Here is a 24574-nt window from a genome sequence, read left to right on the forward strand (position 1 = left end):
CACTAAACCAAAGTCTCTCTAGGTCAGAGGTGGGAGTAAGTCCCACATGTGCAAGTCACAAGGGAGTCTCAAGTCATAACCTTCAAGTTTCAAGTCACTGTGGTGAGAATCGAGCAAGTCAAGTCGAGTCCCTGCTATAAGTCAAGTCATAAGAGATTCTGATGGTCTACCCCAGTTTCCACAGTTCAAAATAGCTTTAAAAAGAGCTATTTATTCATAACAAGCGCAAGAGACTCCTTCTCAATAGTGGAGTACACATTTTTATTGGAGAAATACGAAACTGGGTGCTCCACGCCATCACCTGCTTCATTACCTGTGCAAAAATTCCCGACAGGAAACTGGAACCCTGGTTAGTTTGTATTATTTTAAGAATTGCTTGCCAGACAAAATTGCTACTTATATTAATGAACCAAAGGTATCCAAGGTCTCTGATGCTGCTGTTCTGGCTGATGAGTACATCCAAGTCTTGAAAAGATGTGTTTAATTTTCAGTATAACAACGAAAACATTACGTTATCGACACTGACAGCAAAAATATTGTAACAGAACATTTCACCTTTCTTTCTGTTTTCTTTCTTTCTTCCGAAAGAATTAACGTTAACAATGTATTAAAGAGGCACTTAAAACGGCAAAAAAACTGGAACAATGGCATGTCATTAAAAGACTAGCGTTAACTTGTAACCACTACGCCATTAGCACGCCGCTGTGTAACTATAGTAACATGCTCGGATAAATGAATTTCATTGGTTATATGGCCCAGAATCTTTGACATTGGTCTAGTATTAAGGGTCCCATGACATGGTGCTCTTTGGATGCTTTTATATAGGCCTTAGTGGTCCCCTAATACTGTATCTGAAGTCTCTTTTATATAGACCTTAGTGGTCCCCTAATACTGTATCTGAAGTCTCTTTTATATAAACCTTAGTTGCCCCCTAATACTGTATCTGAAGTCTCTCTCTTTTATATAGACCTTAGTGGTCCCCTAATACTGTATCTAAAGTCTCTTTTATATAGGCCTTAGTGGTCCCCTAATACTGTATCTGAAGTCTCTTTTATGTAGGCCTTAGTGTTCCCCTAATGCTGTAGCTGAAGTCTCTTCCTGAAATTCAGCCTTGGTGCAGAATTACAGCCACTAGAGCCAGTCCCACGATGAGCTTTCCTTAGGATGTGCCATTTCTGTGTCTGTAGCTATTGAGGAGGAGAGAGCGGGGGGCAAGGTGGAGAGTGGGGGTGTGGCCTTGACCAACTGCTCGTCTGAAAGCCATGATGTCTCTCTCTCATGGGTGGGCCAAATTCTCTGGGTGGGCAAAGCAGAGAAAGGTGAGGTAACCTTGCTCTTTATGACATCATAAGGAGCAAGATTCCAGATCGGCCCATCTGAGCTTTCATTTTCTCAAAGGCAGAGCAAGATACCCAGGGCTCGGTTTACACCTATCGCCTTTTCTAGCCACTGGGGGACCATAGGCAGGCTGGGGGATTTCATATTAATGTTAAAAAACCTCATAAAGTGAAATGTTAATGCCATTGGACCTTTAAGCGAGATCACTGCAGTCGGCAGAGGCGAAACAAGCTACAATGTAAGTTAATAGGGCAATTGTCCATCTTGTATTTATCTTCACAAAAGTGTTCGTTTTGCCACTAACAGGCTCAGATTAATATTCTAAGTGTCTGACAACATTATGTAAAGGATCCCTTCATAGATAGACCTTTAAAACCTCTTTGAGACCTTTCTGTTTAACCAGAACCAGCTCTGAAGTCGCTAGCGCTAAACCCACCAGACTCCATTTAAAAAAGCAATACTTTAGCGTGTATGTAGGTAAACTATGTGTTTATTTCAACCAAAACTAGAGTTGTGATGAAAGTGGAAAAGTGGAAAGACGACCCAAATACGGCTTTTTTTCTGTCGACGTTGAATGAAGTGTATTTTACAATGGTAAAATTACTGTTTATTTACATGGAGTCTGGTGGGTTTAGCGAACGCAATTTCGCAGATGTTTTTATGTTTAAAAAAAAAAAGGATCTTACTCTTTAACAGAAAGGTCAACCTCCTTAGAAATCCTTTCCATAATGTTGTCAGACACTTATAATAATAATATGAGTCTGTCAGTGGCAAAACAAGGACTTTTGTGAAGGTAAATACAAGCTGGACAATTGCCCTATTAACTTACATTGTAGCTTATTTTGCCACTGCCAACTGCAGCGATCTCGCTTAATACTGGACAAATGTCAAAGATTGTTGTTCCCATCAATCACTTAGACACAAAAACATAGGAAAATAGTCCAGATTGAAAAAAACTGTAGTTACCCTCTAAATGAGAGAGACGGCTCAGGGACCCCCTACTACCTACATTGAATAAAATGAAGTTTCATAATAATTTGGGTCTACAATAACATGTAGGGCCTAAAGCCTTTATACCGACCTTTTTAGTGCATAGAATACTAAGCTGTTAAAATAATAATTGTTGACGTGATTTTATAAGAAGCTAAGCAGAGATGGAGTGACCCTGCCCGGAGGAAGCCCGGGGCCCCCGTCTGGAGCCAGGCCCAGACGGTGGGCTCGTCGGCGAGCGCCTGGTGGCCGGGTTTGCCACGGAGCCCGGCCGGGCACAGCCCGAACAAGCTACGTGGCAACTCCCTCTCCATCCCATGGGCCCACCACCTGTGGGAGGAACCGTTGGGGTCGGGTGCGATGCCACATGGGTGGCAGTGAAGGTCAGGGGCCTCGACGGACCACCGCTGTGTTGGAGTTTACCCCGGTGGACGAGAGGGTCGCCTCCCTACGCCTGCAGGTTGTGGGGGGGAAAACTCTGACTGTTGTTTGTGCATATGCACCAAACAGGAGTTCGGAGTATTCGGCCTTCTTGGAGACCTTGACTGGAGTCCTGCATGGGGCTCCAGTGGGGGACTCCATTGTTCTGCTGGGGGACTTCAACGCACACGTGGGCAATGATGGAGACACCTGGAGAGGCGTGATTGGGAGGAACGGCCTCCCTGATCTAAACCAGAGTGGTTGTTTGTTGTTGGACTTCTGTGCTAGTCATGGATTGTCTATAACGAACACCATGTTTGAACATAGGGATGCTCATAAGTGTACCTGGTACCAGAGCACCCTAGGCCGAAGGTCAATGATCGATTTCATAATCGTTTCATCTGATCTGAGGCCGTATGTTTTGGACACTCGGGTGAAGAGAGGGGCAGAGCTGTCAACCGATCACCATCTGGTGGTGAGTTGGGTCAGAGGGTGGGGAAGACTCTGGACAGACCTGGTAAGCCCAAACGTGTAGTGCGGGTAAATTGGGAACGTCTGGAGGAGGCCCCTGTCCAACAGACTTTCAACTCACACCTCGGGCGGAGCTTTTCGTGCATCCCTGTGGAGGCTGGGGGCATTGAACCCGAGTGGACAATGTTCAAAGTTTCCATTGCTGAAGCTGCAGCGAGGAGCTGTGGTCTTAGGGTCTTAGGTGCCTCAAGGGGCGGTAACCCACGAACACCGTGGTGGACAACGGTGGTCAGGGAAGCCGTCCGACTGAAGAAGGAGTCTTTCCGGGATATGTTATCCCGGAGGACTCGGAGGCAGTTGCAGGGTACCGAAGGGCCCGAAGGGCTGCAGCCTCTGCCGTGAAAGAGGCAAAGCAGCGGGTGTGGGAGAAGTTTGGAGAAGACATGGAGAAGGACTTTCGGTCGGCACCAAAGTGCTTCTGGAAAACTGTTCGCCACCTCAGGGGGGGGGGGAACCATCCAAGCTGTGTACAGTAAGGATGGGACACTGTTGACCTCAACTGAGGAGGTAATAGGGCGGTGGAAGGAGCACTTTGAGGAACTCCTGAATCCGACTAATACGCCCTCTATGTTAGAGGCAGAGCTGGAGGATAATGGGGGATTGTCGTCGATTTCCCAGGCGGAAGTCACTGATGTAGTCAAACAACTACACAGTGGCAAAGCCCCGGGATTGATGAGATCCGTCCAGAAATGCTCAAGGCTCTGGGTGTGGAGGGGCTGTCCTGGTTGGCACGCCTTTTCAACATTGCGTGGAAGTCTGGGACGGTGCCAAAGGAGTGGCAGACTGGGGTGGTGGTTCCCCTTTTAAAAAGGGGGACCAGAGGGTGTGTGCCAATTATAGGGGTATCACACTTCTCAGCCTCCCTGGTAAAGTCTACTCCAAGGTGCTGGAAAGGAGGGTTCGGCCAATAGTCGAACCTCGGGTTGAGGAGGAACAATGCGGATTCCGTCCTGGTCGTGGAACAACGGACCAGCTCTTCACTCGCAAGGATCCTGGAGGGAGCCTGGGAGTATGCCCAACCGGTCTACATGTGTTTTGTGGATTTGGAGAAGGCGTATGACCGGGTCCCCGGGAGATACTGTGGGGGAGGTGCTGGGAGTATGGGGTGAGGGGTCTCTTCTCAGGGCCATCCAATCTCTGTACAACCAAAGCGAGAGCTGTGTCCGGGTTCTCGGTAGTAAGTCGGACTCGTTTCAGGTGAGGGTTGGCCTCCGCCAGGGCTGCGCTTTGTCACCAATCCTGTTTGTAGTATTTATGGACAGGATATCGAGGCGTAGTCGGGGTGGGGAGGGGTTGCAGTTTGGTGGGCTGGGGATCTCATCGCTGCTCTTTGCAGATGATGTGGTCCTGATGGCATCATCGGCCTGCGACCTTCAGCACTCACTGGATCGGTTCGCAACCGAGTGTGAAGCGGTTGGGATGAGGATCAGCACCTCTAAATCTGAGGCCATGGTTCTCAGCAGGAAACCGATGGAATGCCTTCTCCAGGTAGGGAATGAGTCCTTACCCCAAGTGAAGGAGTTCAAGTACCTTGGGGTTGTGTTCGCGAGTGAGGGGACAATGGAGCGGGAGATTGGTCGGAGAATCGGGCGCAGCGGGTGCGGTATTGCATTCAATCTATCGCACCGTTGGACGAAAAGAGAGCTTAGCCAGAAGGCAAAGCTCTCGATCTACCGGTCAGTTTTCGTTCCTACACTCACCTATGGTCATGAAGGCTGGGTCATGACCGAAAGAACGAGATCCAGGGTACAAGCGGCTGAAATGGGTTTCCTCAGGAGGGTGGCTGGCGTCTCCCTTAGAGATAGGGTGAGAAGCTCACTCATCCGTGAGGAGCTCGGAGAGAGCCGCTGCTCCTTTGCGCCGAAAGGAGCCAGTTGAGGTGGTTCGGGCATCTGGTAAGGATGCCCCTGGGCGCCCCCTAGGGAGGTGTTCCAGGCACGTCCAGCTGGGAGGAGGCCTCGGGAAGACCCAGGACTAGGTGGAGGGATTATATCTCCAACCTGGCCTGGGAACGCCTCGAGGATCCCCAGTCGGAGCTGGTTAATGTTGCTCGGGAAAGGGAAGTTTGGGGTCCCCTGCTGGAGCTGCTCCCCCCGCGACCCGACACCGGATAAGCGGACGAAGATGGATGGTGATTTTATAAATAATGTAAAGGATTCACATGTGGAGCAGTGAATCCTTCGGATGAACTGTATGGATGGTTACCTTAGTGACTACCTTACCTATATCATCAATGGTTGTTTTTTCACAAATAGGGTGATTTATACTAATATTTTGGACTCATGTAAAGATATTTTAGTTTATGAAAGGACCCCCTGTTGAAGATCTCTATGTATTATATTCATAAAAAGTCAAGCTCTTTAGAGTCATCTGTCAAGTCTGGAATACCACGTCAAGTCATTTATCAGTGTAAGTCGAGCAAGTCTCAACTCCTCAAATTTGCGAGTCCCCAACCTCTGATATATGTATATAAGGATTTGCATATAAGTTACTGTATATGTTGTTTTATTTGATTTCATTTTATTCTCTTCAAATTGAAATTATATATTTGTTCTATGCGTGTGTAGTGTGACGGGGCTACAACTTCCATTTCATTGTGCAACCCTGTGTTGTAAAACCTTGTACCATGAGTTTGGGGCAGCGGAGGATGTGTAGTGTGATTGAGTCCAAAATGAACGTGTTATTTTAAAGTGTTATTTTCTGAGATTGTGTGTGTGTGTGTGTGTGTGTGTGTGTGTGTGTGTGTGTGTGTGTGTGTGTGTGTGTGTTCATGGTGATGAAGTAATATGTCAGCCAGTGCAACAGTGTGGCTCACTGATGTGTTTTAAATAGTTCCTGGACAAAGATCTAACTCTACAGCACAGAGGAAGAAGATATGAGGCTTTGATACACACACACACACACACACACAGCACTTCATTGATTTTATTTTATTTTATCTCCTCCCTTTTTAATCGTATTTTCTCAGCTTTATTCAGTTCTTATTTCGAATATTTTTCTTTTTTTATATTAATGGATCTCACACTTTCCGTATGCCTTTTTATTGCGCTGCCTCCGTCATTGATGACTGGCAGTATGAATGTGTATACACTGTAAACCTTTTAAAGTAAATGTACAGCTACAATCTCACAGTATCTTACTGTTTTAATGTTATAACGGATCATACTGTAAATGGCAATGCATTCTGGGAGAAAATAATATTACAGCACTGTCTGCGAATGTTACGGATTACAGGTTTTTACTGTTAATACCAATACATCTTGGGAAAATAATGGAAAAGGTGGGAATTACACAGCAGCCAGTATGTTACTGTAAATTAAAATAATACGGTAAGAAACTGTATGTCTATTAACGGTGAAATACCTTAAAATTTAAAAAACGGTATGCGTACTGTAAATAAACAGTAGTTTATAGACGACACTGCTGCCAGTATATTACTGTAAATTCACGGTGAAAATTTTTACAGTGATATGTGTCGGTGGACTGTAGAAACTGAATTGCCCTTCAGGGATGAATAAAGCTATCTGTATCAATACTTATTATATAGAATATGACTTTTCTTTTTTTTTTAGATAATGACACCAAATGAACTGAGGACTTTGCAGATGTTTTTTTTATTCGGAAGTCCTGGTAGGAGCGTGGCCCTTGTAGCTGCTTGGTCTACTTGTTGCCTTTGGCCGGTTATCTGAAAACTAGAGCCTGACATCATTCAAATTCTGTTGAACCGCGTTGCTTAAGGTGCACTTAGTGTGCTGTCGGACATGACGCCATTAGGCAGTGGGCCTAAATAGTCAAACCTGTAGTGTGGTGAAACTGTAAAAACTGAGCATTTGCTAGGATTCCATACTGTTCTTCATGTAGTATGATTGAGCACTCAGAAAACCATCTAGATTGTTTAGGAAAGTGGAAAAGTATAGGATTTTGTCTGTGATGCGTGTGTGTGTGTGTGTGTGTGTGTGTGTGTGTGTGTGTGTGTGTGTGTGTGTGTGTGTGTGTGGGTGTGTGGGCGCGATATAATTTAGCCAGGGATTAATTATGAGATGCAAGTGACTAAAGTTTTTTCGGAACAGAAACAATGGGCCCTTTGATTTTTGTTGTCGAAATTTTGGAAAGAACCCCTATGTTACTTTACATCTGTGACCCACATGGTCTCTTTCACTATTATGTCTAAATCCAAAAAGGAATACTGTAATGAACTGAAAAACAAATTGTATTTTTTGGATTTTGAGCTGAGAAATGTAGGCACTGGGTAACCCTGTCCCCTAAAAATGACATTTAAATATACTCTTAAATGTTTTTTTCCTAAAATGTTTTGGAGGAAACGTAATTGCTGCCTCAATTATATTATAATAATATATTTAATAATTATATATTTTTTTTTTACACACATAAGTCGTAGGGAGGTGGTTTGGATGTACAGTATGACACTGGGGTTTACATCCAGTGTGTTGTTAGGTTAGGGCTACATATACTGTAAGCTCCCCCAAAATGCATTTGGAGTTCACACATCTAACACATTTATATTTAATACGGGATTTCCAAGAAGTCAGGGAACTTGCGAGAGAAAGATATAATAAAAATAATTGGCCAAATAGAAACATCAGGACCATTTCAGTTTGTAATTGTGCTTGAGTGGTGTATGACCAAACACATTTGAAATAATTTGCCACACATACAAATGCCCTGTGGGCAATGATGATGATGATCTTTCCCTAACCTTAACCAAAAACTTTAAGGTGCCTAACCATAAAACTAATTTATTTATTTATTTATTTATTTATTCTTACCACACTTTCATTGACAGGAGTGGATTTTGTAGGGGAAACAAACGTACATGCATTGTCAGTAAATGTTTTACAGCTACGTTGAAGATGAACATTTTGGAACTTAAAAAAACCAAACTGTGTTGGGTTCTTGAAGGTAGCAGCAGAACTACATCCCTTTTTGCAAGCCTTAAACTATCACTGCTGTTGTAGTCAAAGCTGCAGAGCAGCAGAGCCAGCGCGTAGGAGAGCAGAGAGTGAATATTTCAGCATGGTTGGAGGCATTAGTGGTGTCAGTGTGATTGGTGGGATAAGTGTGTGTGTGTGTGTGTGTGTGTGTGTGTGTGTGTGTGTGTGTGTGTGTGTGTGTGTGTGTGTGTGTTTGGGGGTAGGGGGGTTGGGCTGGGGCGGGGGTTAGCAGATAGCAGAGCACATCTGGTGGTGAGGCGGGGAGGTGGTGGTGGTAGTGGGAGGGGGCCCAGGGTGCAGCCCGTGGCAGCTCCCCTTCCCGTACCAGCCTCTAGAAGGGAGCTGCCTGTCTGTCGCACCCTGATTTATACACGGCTAATGTCAGAGGAAAGCAATGTGGAAACTGTGGCATAAACACCGAATACCGGCAGAGTTTAGAGATTATGATTCAGTGTCTGGGAGGACTGCTCCTCCAACACAGCTAGGGCTCCTGCATCTCTCTCTCTCTCTGGCTCATACACACATATGGACACACACACACACACACACACACACACACACACACACACACACACACACTGACATACACCAGCATTCTCCAGTTTTCAGGGCTTATCTCAGAGTGATCTAGGACTTGCATTTTTCAGAGCAATTCCTTGTGCTGCCCCCCCCCATCTCTGTGTCTGGTTCAGGTAATTGTCCCAGACCTCTTACGTTATCAGCTCTTGTTCTGCTCTTTGAATTAATGGTTGCATATATCACGCAAAACCTAGTCTCACATTCCCAGATCTATCTCGACAGCGCTGTGGAGTAAGGTCTGGCCACAACACGCACACATTCTGGGATAGGAGAAAAAAAAAAAAAAACGCTCTGAGTTGTTCGCATTTCTTTGAACCAGTCACAATCGTCTTGGGCGGCGATAACCTCCGGATGCAGCGACGGTCTCGGGAAGGAACTTGTTTTGGAGGAACATTTGCACCCCGCCAAAAACAAACACCACATACAATATTAAATGAAGTTAACTGTTCACACAATACAGTAACGTGAGCTATTTAAATTATCTGGATACATGGGTAAACCATCATTGGCTCTTAGCGGTGTATCTCCGTGTGTATACTTCGTCTACAGCAATCCCACCCATCGGTCCCAAAACGTCCCAGTTGGAGAGGAAATGCCGTAACCATATTCTTTGTAAATCTTTACAATCATTCCCCGAAAGAACAAAGCAGGGCGGCTTGTTGCACCATCCAAATTTTCTTCACAACTTGACATTTTCAGCGTGTAGCTTGCTAGCGCTTCCTTTAGTTAAGGAATTTCGAGAACGGCAACACACAGAGAGCGATAGGTGAGGGGCATCCTGCACGTGAGCCACGCGCCGGATGTAAACCTTTTACTTCCGGCTTACTTAAAATGTACTTCTTTTAATCCAGACTATGCAAAACCCGGCTGTTGTGTGCTTTGTGACTGCGTTCATGGCAACGTGTACCTGGTTAACGGTCTAAAATGTGTGAGGAAACACAAAGTGGAGCTTCTCATTGATACGTGTTTTTCTTCCGCATGCTTGAGTGAGTGAATGTGAACCTAAGAGCCGCACCACAGCTGCCTTTGTGTATGTGTAGGTGTTTGCTGCTTATTGTGCAAGGCTGCGCTGAGGCCCTGAGTACCGCCAGCCAGGCAATGAGTTCTCCCAGCATCTGAAACATTAATGCAGAAACCCGATTAGCCATGCCATCACAGGCCTCCTGCTCCTTGCCTATTGATTTTCCTTCCGTTCGCCCTCCTCCTTCAAAAAGCCGCGAGGGGAGTCTCCGAAGAGCCAGAGCACCTCTTCTCCTCTCCCAGGCCTCCTCTGGCCCGGGCCTTCTCACCGATCCAGCCCTGCTGATTTCTACCGAGACTTCGGAGGGGCTATAGACTTCTGACGATAACCCTAGGTGCTGCAGGAGAGGGCTTGGGGGATGGAGGATAGAGACGCGGGTGGAGTGGGGAGGGGTCGCTCCAGTCAGTCAGTGTGTGGAGCTGCAGTGATCATGGAGGGCTAATCGGCCTGATCAGTATGCTGGGGCAGTAGAAGTGTACACTCCAGAGAGCGAGAGACAGAGAGAGAGAGAGAGAGAAGCTATGTAATCAGAGATGAAAGTTGTTCAGGGTCTGGTCAGCTTGACTCTCCCTCTCCCCTCTGGTTTCACTGACCTGGAGCGCTTTCACTGAAGGGGGAACATCTCTGATGCCCAGAGACACGGTCTATCCTTACAGCTGTCGAGATCCACACTGTCGATCAGGGGTCAATCAGTTCCCTGGCAAAAACTTTAAGAATGCAAAGTCAAACTTTTTTGGGGTTGAAAACTTACAGCTGAACATACTGTACGTTGCTTCGGTCAGGCCTGAGTAAAGGACATTAGGGCTTGTCAAAATTTTGAATCTATTGATTTGAGGAAATTTGATCGGGGGAGCAGAGAGCTGAAGTCTTGACGTCACATCTGGGCTAGCTGCTCTTCCATTAGCTTCTGTGAATCCATGCCGTCCCTCATTGGTGTTGTTTTTGTTAATTGGACCTTGTTCTTAGTGTTAACTATCCAGTTTCTAAAACAGCGCTTGCCTTAAGAATTTAAACCCTTTGCGATTTTAACAAAGAAAATCCCACAAAATGTTTTTCAAGCAGTCAGCTCACGCACCATATAGAAATCACGTCTTATCTGTCTTATCTATATAATTAACTCACACTCTTTTCTAATGTCATAATCTCAAGTTTTTTAGCTGTAATGTTTGCTGTCTAAAACATGTCTATGTGGACAATCTCATTCTTGGCATTGCCAGACCCTCCTCCACAGCGCTGCGGCGGAGGGTCCGGCTACCACTGATTAGTGCTGGTTTAAATAACCATGTTACATTGATTTCTTTCAGTTTGCGATCACTGTCCAAACAAATGGAGTGAACTGCATGACATACTGCGGAGTTGTGATGTAGGGCCGGCTTTTTTTTAAAAGCATTAGTGCGTAACTTTTTGAAATTAATGAACGTCCGTTACATTCAAGCCATTGCCAAATGAGTTGCTACAAACCTAATTAAGACAGCATCAGCTCCACACAACTCTGTATTTGTTTCCCGTGCAGAAACTCGAGTGAAGATAATGACCTCTTCTTCTCTTTTTAATCCTCCGTGTCCTCCTTGGCTACTAGCAACAGCATGAAGGAGGGGTGGGAGTGGTGCGTGTTCACGGAAGGCTTGTATCATGTGACGCGCCGACAGTGTTGTTGTCATTACTTAGAATTCCTCATGGGGGCGACAGAAACTATGCGCTATAGCTTTAAGTTATTGCCGATGTTGCAAATGTCACTGGCAGTAAGCAGATCTGTTACCAACTACACATTGAAACTTAACTTTCCTGCAACTTAAAAATCAATACTTGGCCATGATGTGGCAAGGGACATCGGTGCCTTTGGAAACACTGAAATCACTCTGTGTTCAGTATAATTTGGTGTTGTTGAAGACAATCTGTACCCTGCGGTGCAAAATATCCTCTTGGAATTTTGACTGTGTACTGTACTTACCCAGATGAAATCATGTAGGAGTTGCCGCCTCTGCTTTAGGTTTCTCTCAACCAGCCCAATGTTTGGCCTTACTTCCCTTTGTGCTTTCAAACTGCACACCGCTGCATCTTTAGAAACGAGAGTGGAGATGAACCACGACTGACAGTGTCAGGGTACTTTAAATGGCATCAGGATCAAACGGCCTGTAGGAGAGTATTTTGACTCATTACAAGCATTTCTTTCTCTGCTGCCGCAAGAGGAGCCATCTCAATCTGAGCACAGTTTGCACTCCATAGATTCGAGTGTGACTAGACCAGAATCAGAATCAGTATCAGTATTAGGGGTGGGGGGAAAAATCGATACAGCATAGTATCGCGATATTTACCTGTGGCAATACTGTATTGATACACAGACACCAAGTATCTATCTTTTATTATATAAATTGAACATGAGAGTTTAACCTTTTGGTACTAGAATAATAAGATCGATTGCTTTTTCAGTCTAGATGGAAAATTGAAGTGAGATGAACAAACCGGAGACATTTTTTTGTCTTTAGACAAAACAGGTAATGAATTGCAATATATTGCAGAATATCGCAATATGTTTGAAATTGCAATAATATTGTATCGTGACATAAGTATCATAATAATATCGTATCGTGGGGCCTCTGGTGATTCCCAGCCTTATCATTATCAGAAAGCAGTTTATTGGGGGGCAGTGGGGGTCTAGGGGCCTTGTTGGTGAGGCTGACTGCAGAGGGGAAGAAACAGTTTTTATGGCGTGAGGTTTTGTTCCTGATGGCCCGCAGCCTCCTGCCGGAGGGGAGGGGTTCAAACTGTTTGTGTCCGGGGTGAGAGGGATCGGCTACAATTTTTCCTGCCCGCCTCAGTGGGAGAGATCCCCAGTTGATTATTCATTTTAAATGTGTCTAGTTACTATTGTCTCATGCAGAAACAGACAGCGTGTGGGCGTGCTAGAGTAGCTATTACTTGCCTCGTGGACATGATACACCCTCTGCAGAGAGCTCTACATGTGCAGAACAGCACTACCTGTTAGGAACCAGCTCCGGTCCTGTATTTCTGCTGCAGAGTTGGCGTTGAAAACAGTAAGGCCAATCGAGAGCCTGATAAAGAGTGCTCGGCACAATGTTTGTGTGTATGTGTGAGAAAGAGGGAGCGAGAGAGAGTAGGGCAGGAGGGAGGGCAGCCAGGGAAAACCTGCGCTAAAACATCATTGCTCAAGGCATAATCGCTGTTAAATAGGTTGTTGACATACACAGTCGGCTGTGTGCAAACATCTCATTTGGCCAATTATCCTCTTCGCTGAGGTGGTTTGGTCTAGATGAGGAGTGTAAGTGAGGATTGGGCAGAGACGGAGGGTGTTACTCTCTCCTGTGCTCTGTTAATGGAGCTACCAGATGTGTTTTAAAGGAAACGGAGCAGGAGCACCGAGAGCACTGGGTGGCCCGCCACATGTCCAACCTGGGAGAGAGTGAATGTGTGTGTGTGTGTGTGTGTGTGTGTGTGTGTGTGTGTGTGTGTGTGTGTGTGTGTGTGTGTGTGTGTGTGTGCGTGCGTAAGCATACCTTTTGTCTATGACCGTGTCTATGTGTGTGCAGGTGTACAGAGAGGCTGTAATGTTTAGGGGACCACCCCAGGGTGCTACTGACTGCGACAACCCCTTCCCCTTCAAACCCCATTAGCCAGACCGCTCCTAACACCTACGCACTCTGGCAGAGCGGAGAGACAGCTTTGCGTCTCGCTCGGAAACGATGCCATGATTGGTGACGCTCGGCTGAACGTGATGACTCACTGCAAATTTAGCTGATATCGGTGTTTGCATTCGATGCGTTTCCTCAGACTGATGATTGAATCAAAGCGGGATGTTGTGAGTGTTGTTGCGCCAGAGGGGGGGAAAGTCCATGGCAGGCCATAATGGATATGTGTATGAGATCTGAGTGCTGTCTTTGATTGTCTGATTGTGTGTGTGATTCCCCAGAAGTGATAGATAGCTGGAGAAAAGCCACCCCCCCCCCCCACACACACACACACACACCACACCCCACCCCTAGGCTGCAGGCCCCTCCTGCTCTAATCAATGACATGTTAAGCTGGCAGGCTTTTGAAGTGAGGGGGTTCCAAAGGGGTGCTGAGAGGGTGAAGGGGAGTGCTGTGTGTGTGTGTGTGTGTGTGTGTGTGTGCGTGCGCGCGCTCGTGCGCGCGTGGGAGTGGGTGTGTGACAGAGGAGTTGAGGGGTATTGATGATGTGCGGCGATGGGACACAGGGGAGAAAAGTGAGCGAGGGATGAAGGGAGTCCAGAGGCAGGCTTTAGGGGGGGTGGGGGGTTGACGAGAAGCAAAATCCAGTCTGGAACTCATCACACCCGCCGGAGTGACTGGATGGCTGGCTGATGGCTCACCCTGATGGGTCCCAACAGGTCACGCTCAAACCCATCCCCAAACAGACATCCCAGCACGTTTTCTCTTTGTTCTCCTGTCTGAACTCTTCAAGCCACTAGTGTATCTAAAGCCCTATTCACATGGGATTAGTATTACCTGGTGACCTCTAGTCATTTGTAGTTGCTTGTGACCTTAATCCAGTGCGAACTGGCCATGTCTGTAATTTGTAAAGTAAAACTTCCCCCGCAAATGACCTACCATATTTTGCCAAACACAGAAGTCCTGTGATAATTAGTCCTGTGCGAATTGACATGTCTCTAAATCAGTTTTTTTGTAAATATTTTCAAGGTTGTTTTTTTTGGAAATAGACTGATTTCGGCTGTCATGGCTAATCTAATCTGGACCACTGCCCGACCAGGGACCTACGTACCTGAGTCAAAGTGCTCCCCGCGGCTAGGGGATAGGGGATGCGCCTCTGGTAACCTCTACCGGGCCTGTCCCAGAAAGATACGGATCTGTATACTCTCTCGGTAGACAGATATGTCAGTAAAATCACAGGCTACGCTGATCCCGTGCGAATGCCCAACACAAAAGTCAAATGCGGGGGCGTAATTTCTAAATCACACAAGGTCCCCAGATGATACTTATCCCGTGCGAATAGGGCTTAATATACACATCCAAGTTATTGTAGGAAACATTATTGGTGCGTGTATTGTGTTGGCAGGGTTTTTTCCAGTCCAGTAGGGCTACATTCTTGTACGGCACAGAAATCATTGGTTGGGTAGTCTGGGTGAACAGAGTGCAGGACTTTGTCACCAGAGAGTACCATCTTTGGTTAGAGTTACTTAAAAACTTTGGTTGAGGTTAGGAAAAGATTGGTGATTTTCGTTAAATACTGAAAAGTCCAAGTCCTCCAAAATAAATCACCAATCATGTGGTTTGTGCCTTCTAGAGCAACACATACAAGCCGCATCTAACGTCAGGACAGCATCTTCTCAGTACCCTTCAAAGTCAATGGTTTTAATGATCTAATAATGCTATGGTTAAGGATGGGTTAGGTTTAGCCACAACACCAGGAGGATTAGGGAAACATCAGTTCTTGGGTTAAAATAACTGCTTTGTTGAAGTTATCTGGTGTTTTGTAGGGCTGGATCCAAATATTGGACTATTTGGATATTCGTTCGTTGGTTAGGTATTTGGGATTTGAATATTCATTTTTATTTATTTTTTTCTCCAATACTGTAATAAAGTTAAAACTGATTCAACTTTTGGGGAAACGCACTTATCAGTGTGGGTTTCGAGGTGGAGTGAGAGTCTCATACAGGAAACAGGAAACATTGCTGCCTCTATAGCTGCCACAAGAACGTTTTTAAAGCCCCAAACACAAGCACTGAGCTGCCGGTGGGTTTGTGGAACAGCTGAATCTTTCCTGCAACTCTTTCTGTGTGAAATGAAGCTGCCTTCAAGTGCGGTTGGAAATGTCAGGATCTTTAAACAATCTGATAAAGTCTACTTGTGCTACATTGGGGGGTTAAAGAACACAACAGGACGTCACGTCACACACATGGGCCGTTTAAGTGACACTGCCTTGACACCACATACTGAAGTACACATTTGCTTTTAAAGTTGTTCGTGCATACTGATGTTTAAAATGGAATTTCCGGGGCGGCCTCTAGCTCACCCAGTAAGACCCATGTCGGCTGAGTCCCATGTCGGCTGAGTCCCGCCTGCTGCCCTTTGCTGCATGCCGTCGCCCATCTCTTTCCAGACACACATACTCATTTTAATCTCTGCAGTATGTCCGCACCGGGTACGTGCAGCTTGGCGTCTCTACTGCGTCTCACGGGCGTAAACGCCACCTGAAGTTTTTTTTACACTTTAAGTCTATTGTTGTTTTTTTTACAACACGCGTTGATGCTAAATAAAACACTACTATTTGGCCACATTACTACAATTTACTACATATTTTATCATTGTTTTATCTTTTTGATTGTTACAATTTTTATAATATTTTTATTTCCTTATTACCGGACCTTGTTCTTTGATTAAATCTTTTCTGATGGCACGTTTTGTCCTTTATTGCTGTTTGTTTCAATCATTCATTCTTTATCTTTTGTATCTATAGCATTTTGAAAAGTGGTATACAAAAAAAGCTTTCATTCAAGTTTTTTTTAAAGAAACTTTAAACTTAAACTTTATTAAGTATAGGAAAGCGACCCTAAAAAGCTGAAAGTTAAAGACGTGCTTTTGACGTACTGAATTTATTCGTGCATTAAATTACCCCGACACTTGGCTGCAGAGATGAGATGAATCGGAAACAAAAGAAATCCATTTTGCTGGTAAAAACGTCTTGTGGTCTCTTTCCCTCCCCATTTCTACATCGCTCATTACTTACTCTTTAAAAAAACAGAAGGGTATGTCACTGAGGAGCACGTTATAGGATATTGTGTGTGCTTTTTGTAACTCAGCAAAGCTTCAGTTTAAAGTGTGAGGCTGTACTTTTGTGTTTAGTTTAGGATATGTGTGCATGTTATCTTTATCTCTGTGTGTGTGTGTGTGTGTGTGTGTGTGTGTGTGTGTGTGTGTGTGTGTGTGTGCCTGTGTGTGTGTGTGTGTGTGTGTGTGTGTGTGTGTGTGTGTTTGTGTGTGCCTGTGTCTATTCGTGGATACTCTGCGTGCATGTATTTTTGTGTGCAGATGTGTGTGATGGATGTGTGTGTAATATTTTGTACGTGTGTGCACCTCTGTATGAATATGTACTTTTTGCTCTTGTGCACGTGCGTGCGTGCGTGCGAGCGTTCGTGCGTGCGTGCTGCAGAGCCCTGAGAACTTGGCAGCGTGTCAGCGGTGTGCTCCAGCAGTGAGGGGGAGCTGCTGTGTTTCTCTGCCCTGAGCTGGATCCCCTTTCAGCCTGACACAATCCCACAATCCCACAGCTCTGAGCTCTCAGCTGCTGCCTCCACAGCACCAGCGCTAACCCACCGCGCTCTCATACCCACCCAGATCACTGTTTCACACACCAGGATCTTGCCGTTGTCAGCGTCTGCAGTGGTGCTCCAGCACACTCAACTGCTCTGTACATTGGTGGAAAGGAGCCTATGTATGTCTGTTTTTACAGCAACACCATGGTGAAAGATCCTGGTTTCCAAATGAGTGACACTACACCTGTCCATGATGACTTACTAGTGTAATTAAAGGGTCCTGTATATATTTTCTCTAGGGCTGGGCAAGTTAACGCGTTATTATCGCGATTATTTTATCGCGCATACCATCACAAGAAGAATATACGAGTTGTATGAAAAGGAGAGGACTGCAAAAGAGTGAACTTTACAACGTGCACCCGCTGTTGCTCTCACTGGGGACTACTGGACATCACTGTGTAACCATAATTACCTCGGAGTTACAGTTTTAATGTTATGATTGTGGCTCAGGATTTTGTGGGCAGTTTATATATATATATATATATATATATATATATATATATATATATATATATATATATATATATATATATATATATGTGTGTGTGTGTGTGTGTGTACATTTAGTGTATAAAATATATACACTATATATACACCAGTCAAAAGTTTTAGAACACCCCAATTTTTCCAGGTTTTTATTGAAATTCATGCAGTTCAATGTCTTAATGTACTCTGAAATGAAAGAATAGAACAAATGAACAAAAGAAATCATGGAATCCATTTATAAACCAAAATGTATTCTAAATTTTTGACTCATCAAAGTAGGCCCTTTTGGCAGATATATAGCTGAACACACTCGTGACATTCTTTCTACAATGGAAATCAAATATTCTTCAGAAAGTTCTTCCCAACTCTGTTGCAGAAGTTCCCATAAATGTGTGACCACTTGTAGGTTGCTTTGCTTTCACTTTTCTGTCCAGTTCATCCCAAACCAGCTCAATGGCGTTTAAGTCTGGTGACTGTGCTGGCCACTCCATGTTTTTGAGCTTACCATCTTGTTCTTTTTTGCTAAGGTAGTTCTGGCATAGCTTGGACTTATGTTTTGGGTCATTATCTTGTTGTAAGATGAACCCCTAACCAACTAGGGCATACCAGAGGGTACTGCATGGCGCTGCAAAATGCTGTGGTAGCCGTTTTGGTTCAGGGTGCCTTTCACTCTGTACAAATCACCGACCCTGGATCCAGCAAAACAACCCCAGACCATCAAGCTTCCTCCTGCATGTTTGACAGTTGACGTCACACACTGAGGAACCATCCTTTCGTCTACTCAACAGCGTACAAAAATCCTGCGTGATGAACAGAAGATTTCAAATTTTGATTCATCAGTCCATAACACCTTCTTCAGTCTTCAGTAGTCCATTGGTGATGTTTCTTGACCCAGGCCAGCCTGTTTTTCTTATTCTGACGTCTTAGCAATGGCTTTCTTGCTGCAACTCAACTTATCAAACCTGCAGCTCGAAGTCTTCTCTTTACAGTTGAAACTGAGACTTGCTTATTACGACCACTATTAAGCTGTGCTTGAAGCTGTTGTCCTGTGAGCCGCCTATTATGCAAGCTGTTGACTCTCAGAAACTTGTCTTCTGATTCTGTTGTGGCTTTGGGTCTGCCAGACCTCTTCCTGTCAGAGTTTCCCCCAGTTTCTAAGTGCCTTTTGATGGTGAAGAATACTGTACTCACTGACACCTTGACTTTCTTCGCAATTTCTCTGTAGGAAAGACCAACATTCTTAAGTGTTATGATGGTTTGTCTCTCTTCCATTGTTAATTGCCTTTTTCCCACCATTTTTATGGCAACACACTACTTTCTGCAGTACAATACTGTTCAAATAATGCTCACGAGGGTACGGTACCACAGTGTGTTCCAACAATACTTTTATACAAACCAAGGGGGTTGTAAGTAATCCAGACAAGTTGGAACACCTGTGGGAATTGGTAGCACCAACTTTCAAAGCTTGATCAACCTCCATTGCTACAGAACAGCTTTACATTGTTTACCCATTTCTTGTTCCCTGAAAAAGGCCTTTTTGTAAAATTCTGAAATGTACATTATTTTTCAGTTTTGGGTGACCTTACTTTTTGTTTTAACCTCAGGCAGTTCTTTTGACCGGTAGTGTGTGTATATATATATATATATATATATATATATATATATATGTATAACAAACAGGATAACATGAATGCCCTGGCAGTGGCAATAAGCTTTACTTTTGTTTGCTTTGATTACATTGTTTAAGTTGAGATTTACACTAAATATCTACTGTATAAACAAAATGCTGATGTTAAGTGTTTGCAGAACAAATGTTATGGCACTTTCGTTCATATGGCAGAACATTTAAAATAAAATTGAGCTATACACTACTTTTGAATTCATTATTGGATTTTGCGTATAACAATGTGATTAATCGCGATTAATCAGGGAAATCATGCGATTAATCACGATTAAACCTTTTAATCGTTGCCGAGCTCTAATTTTCTCACTTCCCTCTAGCGGTACCTAGCCATGCAGATAGTTTGGGTTATGTTTGTCCAGGTTTTCAGATATCTGTCTCTAAGATGTGTGCTTCCTCTCCAATAGAGTTAACTGTTTCGTCCGGGTAATTCACAAGCTCTACTGTGGACAGTTTGTATTGGAACTGCTTTCTAAGGGACCTTTTACAACCGTGGCTCCGTCCATCGTACGATTGTGATTGGTTTAAAGAAATACAAATAAACTACGCAGGTTTTTCTCCCATCTCAGAATCTTGTGTGGAGTAGTGACACTACAGTATATATACTGTACAGTATATTGAAACATATAAACAAACTATGAATCTATTATTGAGCTCTTATTCTGCTGCTTATTGTTTAAATCAGCTGATTCCTCGATTAGTTCATTGTGACACATAAGGTGGGCCGAGTGAGCTCTCCCATCAGTGTTAGTGTGCATCATCAGCAGCAGCAGTCTCCCAGATGGACCTTTACAAGATTGGTATTGATTGATTCTTCTCAGAGTGGTGGTGATAATATGACAAACAGCAGTCATTTCCCACTGACCCTGATCACTTTGGCCCTCCATTGAAGCCTTTATCACAAGAGTATCCGAGGCTTCCTGGAAATGCTCTGCCGGCACTGGGGACCGCCAGACCAATGAGCCAGTGGATCAAATGACACCGCTCCAACTGTCTTAATGACTCTCTGTCGTGGCTCCAGGAAGTGACTGTGACAAATGTTGGTTGGTAACAGTGGAAAAAAAATGTGTGGAGTGTAGAAGATTGTGGTATCTAATGTGCTTTCAGTTTAACAGAAAGTTGAAGTGATGATCTGTAAGATACTAATGGAGTCAAAAACTAAATTGCGCACTAGTTCGTGCAGACCTCTACTCACTTTTTCCATTAAAGGGTAACTTTGGTTTTTACAACCTGGACCCTATTTTCACATGTTTTTGCGTCCAAGTGACTCCAAGTCAGTATTAAGCAAGACCGCAAAAACAAGCAGCAATGTAACATCCCCTTAAAGTGCTCGTTTTGCCACTGACAGGCTGCAATTATTATTCTAAGTGTCTGACAACATTATGGTAAGGATCCCTACAGAGATAGACCTTTTTGTTAAAGAGTAAGATCATTTTTGTTTAACATGAAAGAGCCCTAAAATCTCCATCACCAAACCCACCAGACTCCATGTGAATAATCAGTACTTTTATCATCGTAAAACCTCCTTCATTCAAAGTAGACAGAAACAAAATAAAACCGTCAAAAGCCATCGTGGTTCGTCTTTCCACTGTTCCAACAATCACCACGCTGGTTTGGTTGAAATAAACCCTTAAATCACTCATTTACATTTGGAAATATGCTGGCTCTTCCCAGCATTGCACGCTAGTGGGCCACTAGCAGTTATAAATTTCTCTTCAATGACCACTGACAAGCAAAGAAAACTGTCTACACCCTCCTACGACCGTGACGGCTGCACCTGATTGGACAAACGTGTCACGTGGGTCTGTCTGCTGCCGGATTACAAAACATAATGGCGACTCATTTGGAAAAAGATCGCATCTTCTTTCACGAAAGTAGTTAAAAATGTGTTTCTGAAAACCTTTTATGCGAGAAATAAGCCATGAAGTTGCTAAATCTGCCTTTATTACAGATCGACAAAGGTAAGTTAAAAAGATTATTGTCAGCTTTTAAAGGTGCACTATGAGTTCCTGCATTATTTCAGCGCAATAAAATGTTTGTCTCAAATCATAGGCATCTCTCCTTGATCTGCTAGCTGCCTGCTCCCTGAATACACTGTGAAAAAACCCGGTCTCGGGAGACGACACAGGGGTTGTAAACGTCAAAGAAAGAATAGAGGCACAGGCTGTGCACCAAAATACAATAAACCACTCCAGCCAATCACCGACAAGATGGTTGGGGGAGGGGGTAGGTTCTAGTGTCAGTTAGTCAGTTAGTCATAGAGCTCAACAGTCGGAAGTAAAAATACAATGCAATTTCTCCATTGACAATTGGAGTATAGGCCATAAAATCGTAAGCGTCGATGGTAGACTTAAAACCAGCTACGACATGACTAAGCGATTGTATATGCTCATATAGATGCCAAAAGTTCATGGGGCACCAACCTTGTTTTGAGATAAGTGTCTTTATTCACTGAATAAAGCTGTCAGCTAGCGCTTAGCCGAATTAGCTGTTAGCTAAACTAAGGTAGCTTCCTTTATTCAGTGGTGCGCGTTTGATTATTGGATGAGTAGTTCCTTCGCTCGATAATGGAAAAATGTACACAGTCTTGTACCTTTTGACTTTTTTTGGATTTTATGTTTGTTTTTTCACTCGAAATGATATGTTGTATGCTTATGAGTCACGTCGTAGCTGGTTAGTCTAAGGCATGGTCTAAAACTCTTTTATATACAGATTTTTCCAGACGCCAATGGGAGAAATGAATGGGAAATTTACTTCTGGAACCCAAGGTCTCTCAGAGGGGCGGGACTGTTGAGCTCTATGACAGTTATGGAAACATGGGGGGAGGGGAGAGCTTGCTCTGTTTTGTTTGAAATTTACTTGGAATGTCAAAAGAAGTGACCATGCAGGAACTCATAGTGCACCTTTAAGAGAAGGCAAGTTGAGTTGCCCGCTCCTCGACGCCCCGCTTCTACAAATGCCAAATACCAGAATGCATTGCACGGCTGCTGCCATAGAAATGAATGGGAAGCATGGATTTGACGCTGACAATGGACACTTACTAAGCACGATTGCGTGCCGACGTCCCGCTTTCACTAGGCATGGTGTGTGTGTTGAGATGGTGGTATGACAGATGACCGACCAACCTGGGATCACACATTCATTCGGTATTTGTCTACAGTGCTGCTGAACTCATCACTAACACAGCGCTTTGTTTTTCTGATCCAATCTTTGGTTTCTAGCTGCTCATTGCTGTGGTTTCTCTGCACTGCATTTCCCAGAGATCACCTGTTAATGAGCGTGGCATCGTTGTCCTCTTATCTGTCAAAATGATTGATGAGGATTGTGTTGACAGTGATCTTTTTCTTTGTTCAGATCGGAGGTTATCGTTTTACATAGGGTTGTAACTAATGGTTATTTTCATTATGGATTCATTGTTGAGTATTTAAATGTCAGAAAATAGTGAAAGATGACACAATGTCCATGAAGCCAATATGATGTCTCCAAATGTCTTGTTTTGTCTGGCCAATAGTATAAAACTCCAAAATATTCCATTCATAGTGATATAAAACAGAAAAATAAAAAATTGGGGCATTTGAGAAGCTGGAACCTCTAAATGCTTGGCTTTGATTGCTTGATCAGTGACTTAGATGACATTGTTTATCAAGATAGTGAACAACTTCCTGTCGGATCAGCTACTGGATACTCAATACATGTTCAGTACATTCAATGTTATGTTTCATATATAGTTGGAACAACCCACTTCTATTATATATTCTGAGCAGGGGCGATTCTAGGATCAGACTTTTTGGTGGGCTCAGCCCCTAATGAGAATGTGACACGGATACAATGCATTGCAAAAGTGTTAACCTCCTCAGAGAACTTGTGCTGTAAATTGTAAAAGCAAGATGCAACCCTCAGACATTTTTATAATGTACCAGGTTATGTTGCATTATATAATGTTTACATAAATAACTGACCCCCAAAAAGTTTGTCTAAACTCTAAAGTACTTTTTACTTGTATATCCATGTTGAAAAGCCATGTATTAAAGGTCCCATGGCATGAAAATTTCACTTTATGTTTTTTTTTAACATTAATATGCGTTCCCCCAGCCTGCCTATGTTCCCCCAGTGGCTAGAAATTTCGATAGGTGTAAACCAAGCCCTGGGTGTCCTGCTCTGCCTTTGACAAAATTAAAGCTGGGCCGATCTGGAATCTACTCCACATGAGGTCATAAGGAGCAAGGTTACCCCCCCTTTCTCAGCTTTGCCTGCGCAGAGAATTTGGCCCACCCATGAGAAAGAGAGAGACATCATGGCTTGCAAACATGCAAGCATTTAAAGCTACCAGACACAGAAATGGCATGTCCTAAGGAAAAATCATTGTGGGACTGGCTCTAGTGGCTGTAATTCTGCACCAAGGCTAAATGAGACTTAAGATGCAGTATTAGGGGACCACTAAGGCCTATTTATATTAAAGCATCCAAAAAGCAGCATGTCATAGGACCTTTAAAAGATCCATTTTTGGATTTTATGAATCAATATAAGATCACTCAAACAAAGATCGATTTAAATTGGAGAATCGATTATTTGAACCCAGCCCTAATGGTGACAAATTCTCCTGTTTTAGCCTGTTCTGTTGTCTTTTGTGAACTCATTTAGACAGCCGACATGTCAAAGCAAATGAAGCATTTTGAAATATGTTGAACCATCATAATGAGTCCCAGCTCAATATAATAGTGATAGTGTTCAGGGAGCCACCCTTCTGCAGACAGAGACCGTGCCACAACAGCAATAGATGAAGTGTGTGTGTGTGTGTGTGTGTGTGTGTGTGTGTGTGTGTGTGTGTGTGTGTGTCTGCATGTGAGCACATGTGTCTCTCATCTGTGTGTGTGTGTGTGTGTGTGTCTATGTGCTCCAAATGCTGATTGATGTAACTCTGGCTTTGTCAGCCCTTTGGCATAGGTGGAACAGGTGTGACTCTGCCACAGAGCGTGGCTCAGACAAGCCATATCACGGCACAATGAGGTCATTGTGCAATACACACATTCCTGCACAGGGCCCTCGGACTTTTAAAGGCTGGATGTAGCCGTGTGTGTGTGTGTGTGTGTGTGTGTGTGTGTGTGTGTGTGTGTGTGTGTGTGTGTGTGTGTGTGTGTATGTGTGTGTTGCTCCAGGTGAGGGGGATTTGGATGAGATTTTCTGTCTGAAAGAGATGTGTGCTCACCAGCTGCGTGTCCCTACACACTCTCAGAAACACCTCCCAGGCTCGGATACACACACACAC

The 24574-nt window shown here is 44.1% G+C and overlaps 1 protein-coding gene across 1 annotated transcript in view; it reads left to right on the forward strand.

The window, feature by feature from the left end:
- Positions 1-24574, forward strand: part of bnc1 (basonuclin zinc finger protein 1) — an 80211-nt gene that overhangs the window by 933 nt on the left and 54704 nt on the right. The window lies entirely within an intron of this gene.

The sequence above is a fragment of the Perca flavescens genome, chromosome 1 (assembly GCF_004354835.1).
Source record: "Perca flavescens isolate YP-PL-M2 chromosome 1, PFLA_1.0, whole genome shotgun sequence".
NCBI classification, from domain to species: Eukaryota; Metazoa; Chordata; class Actinopteri; order Perciformes; family Percidae; genus Perca; species Perca flavescens.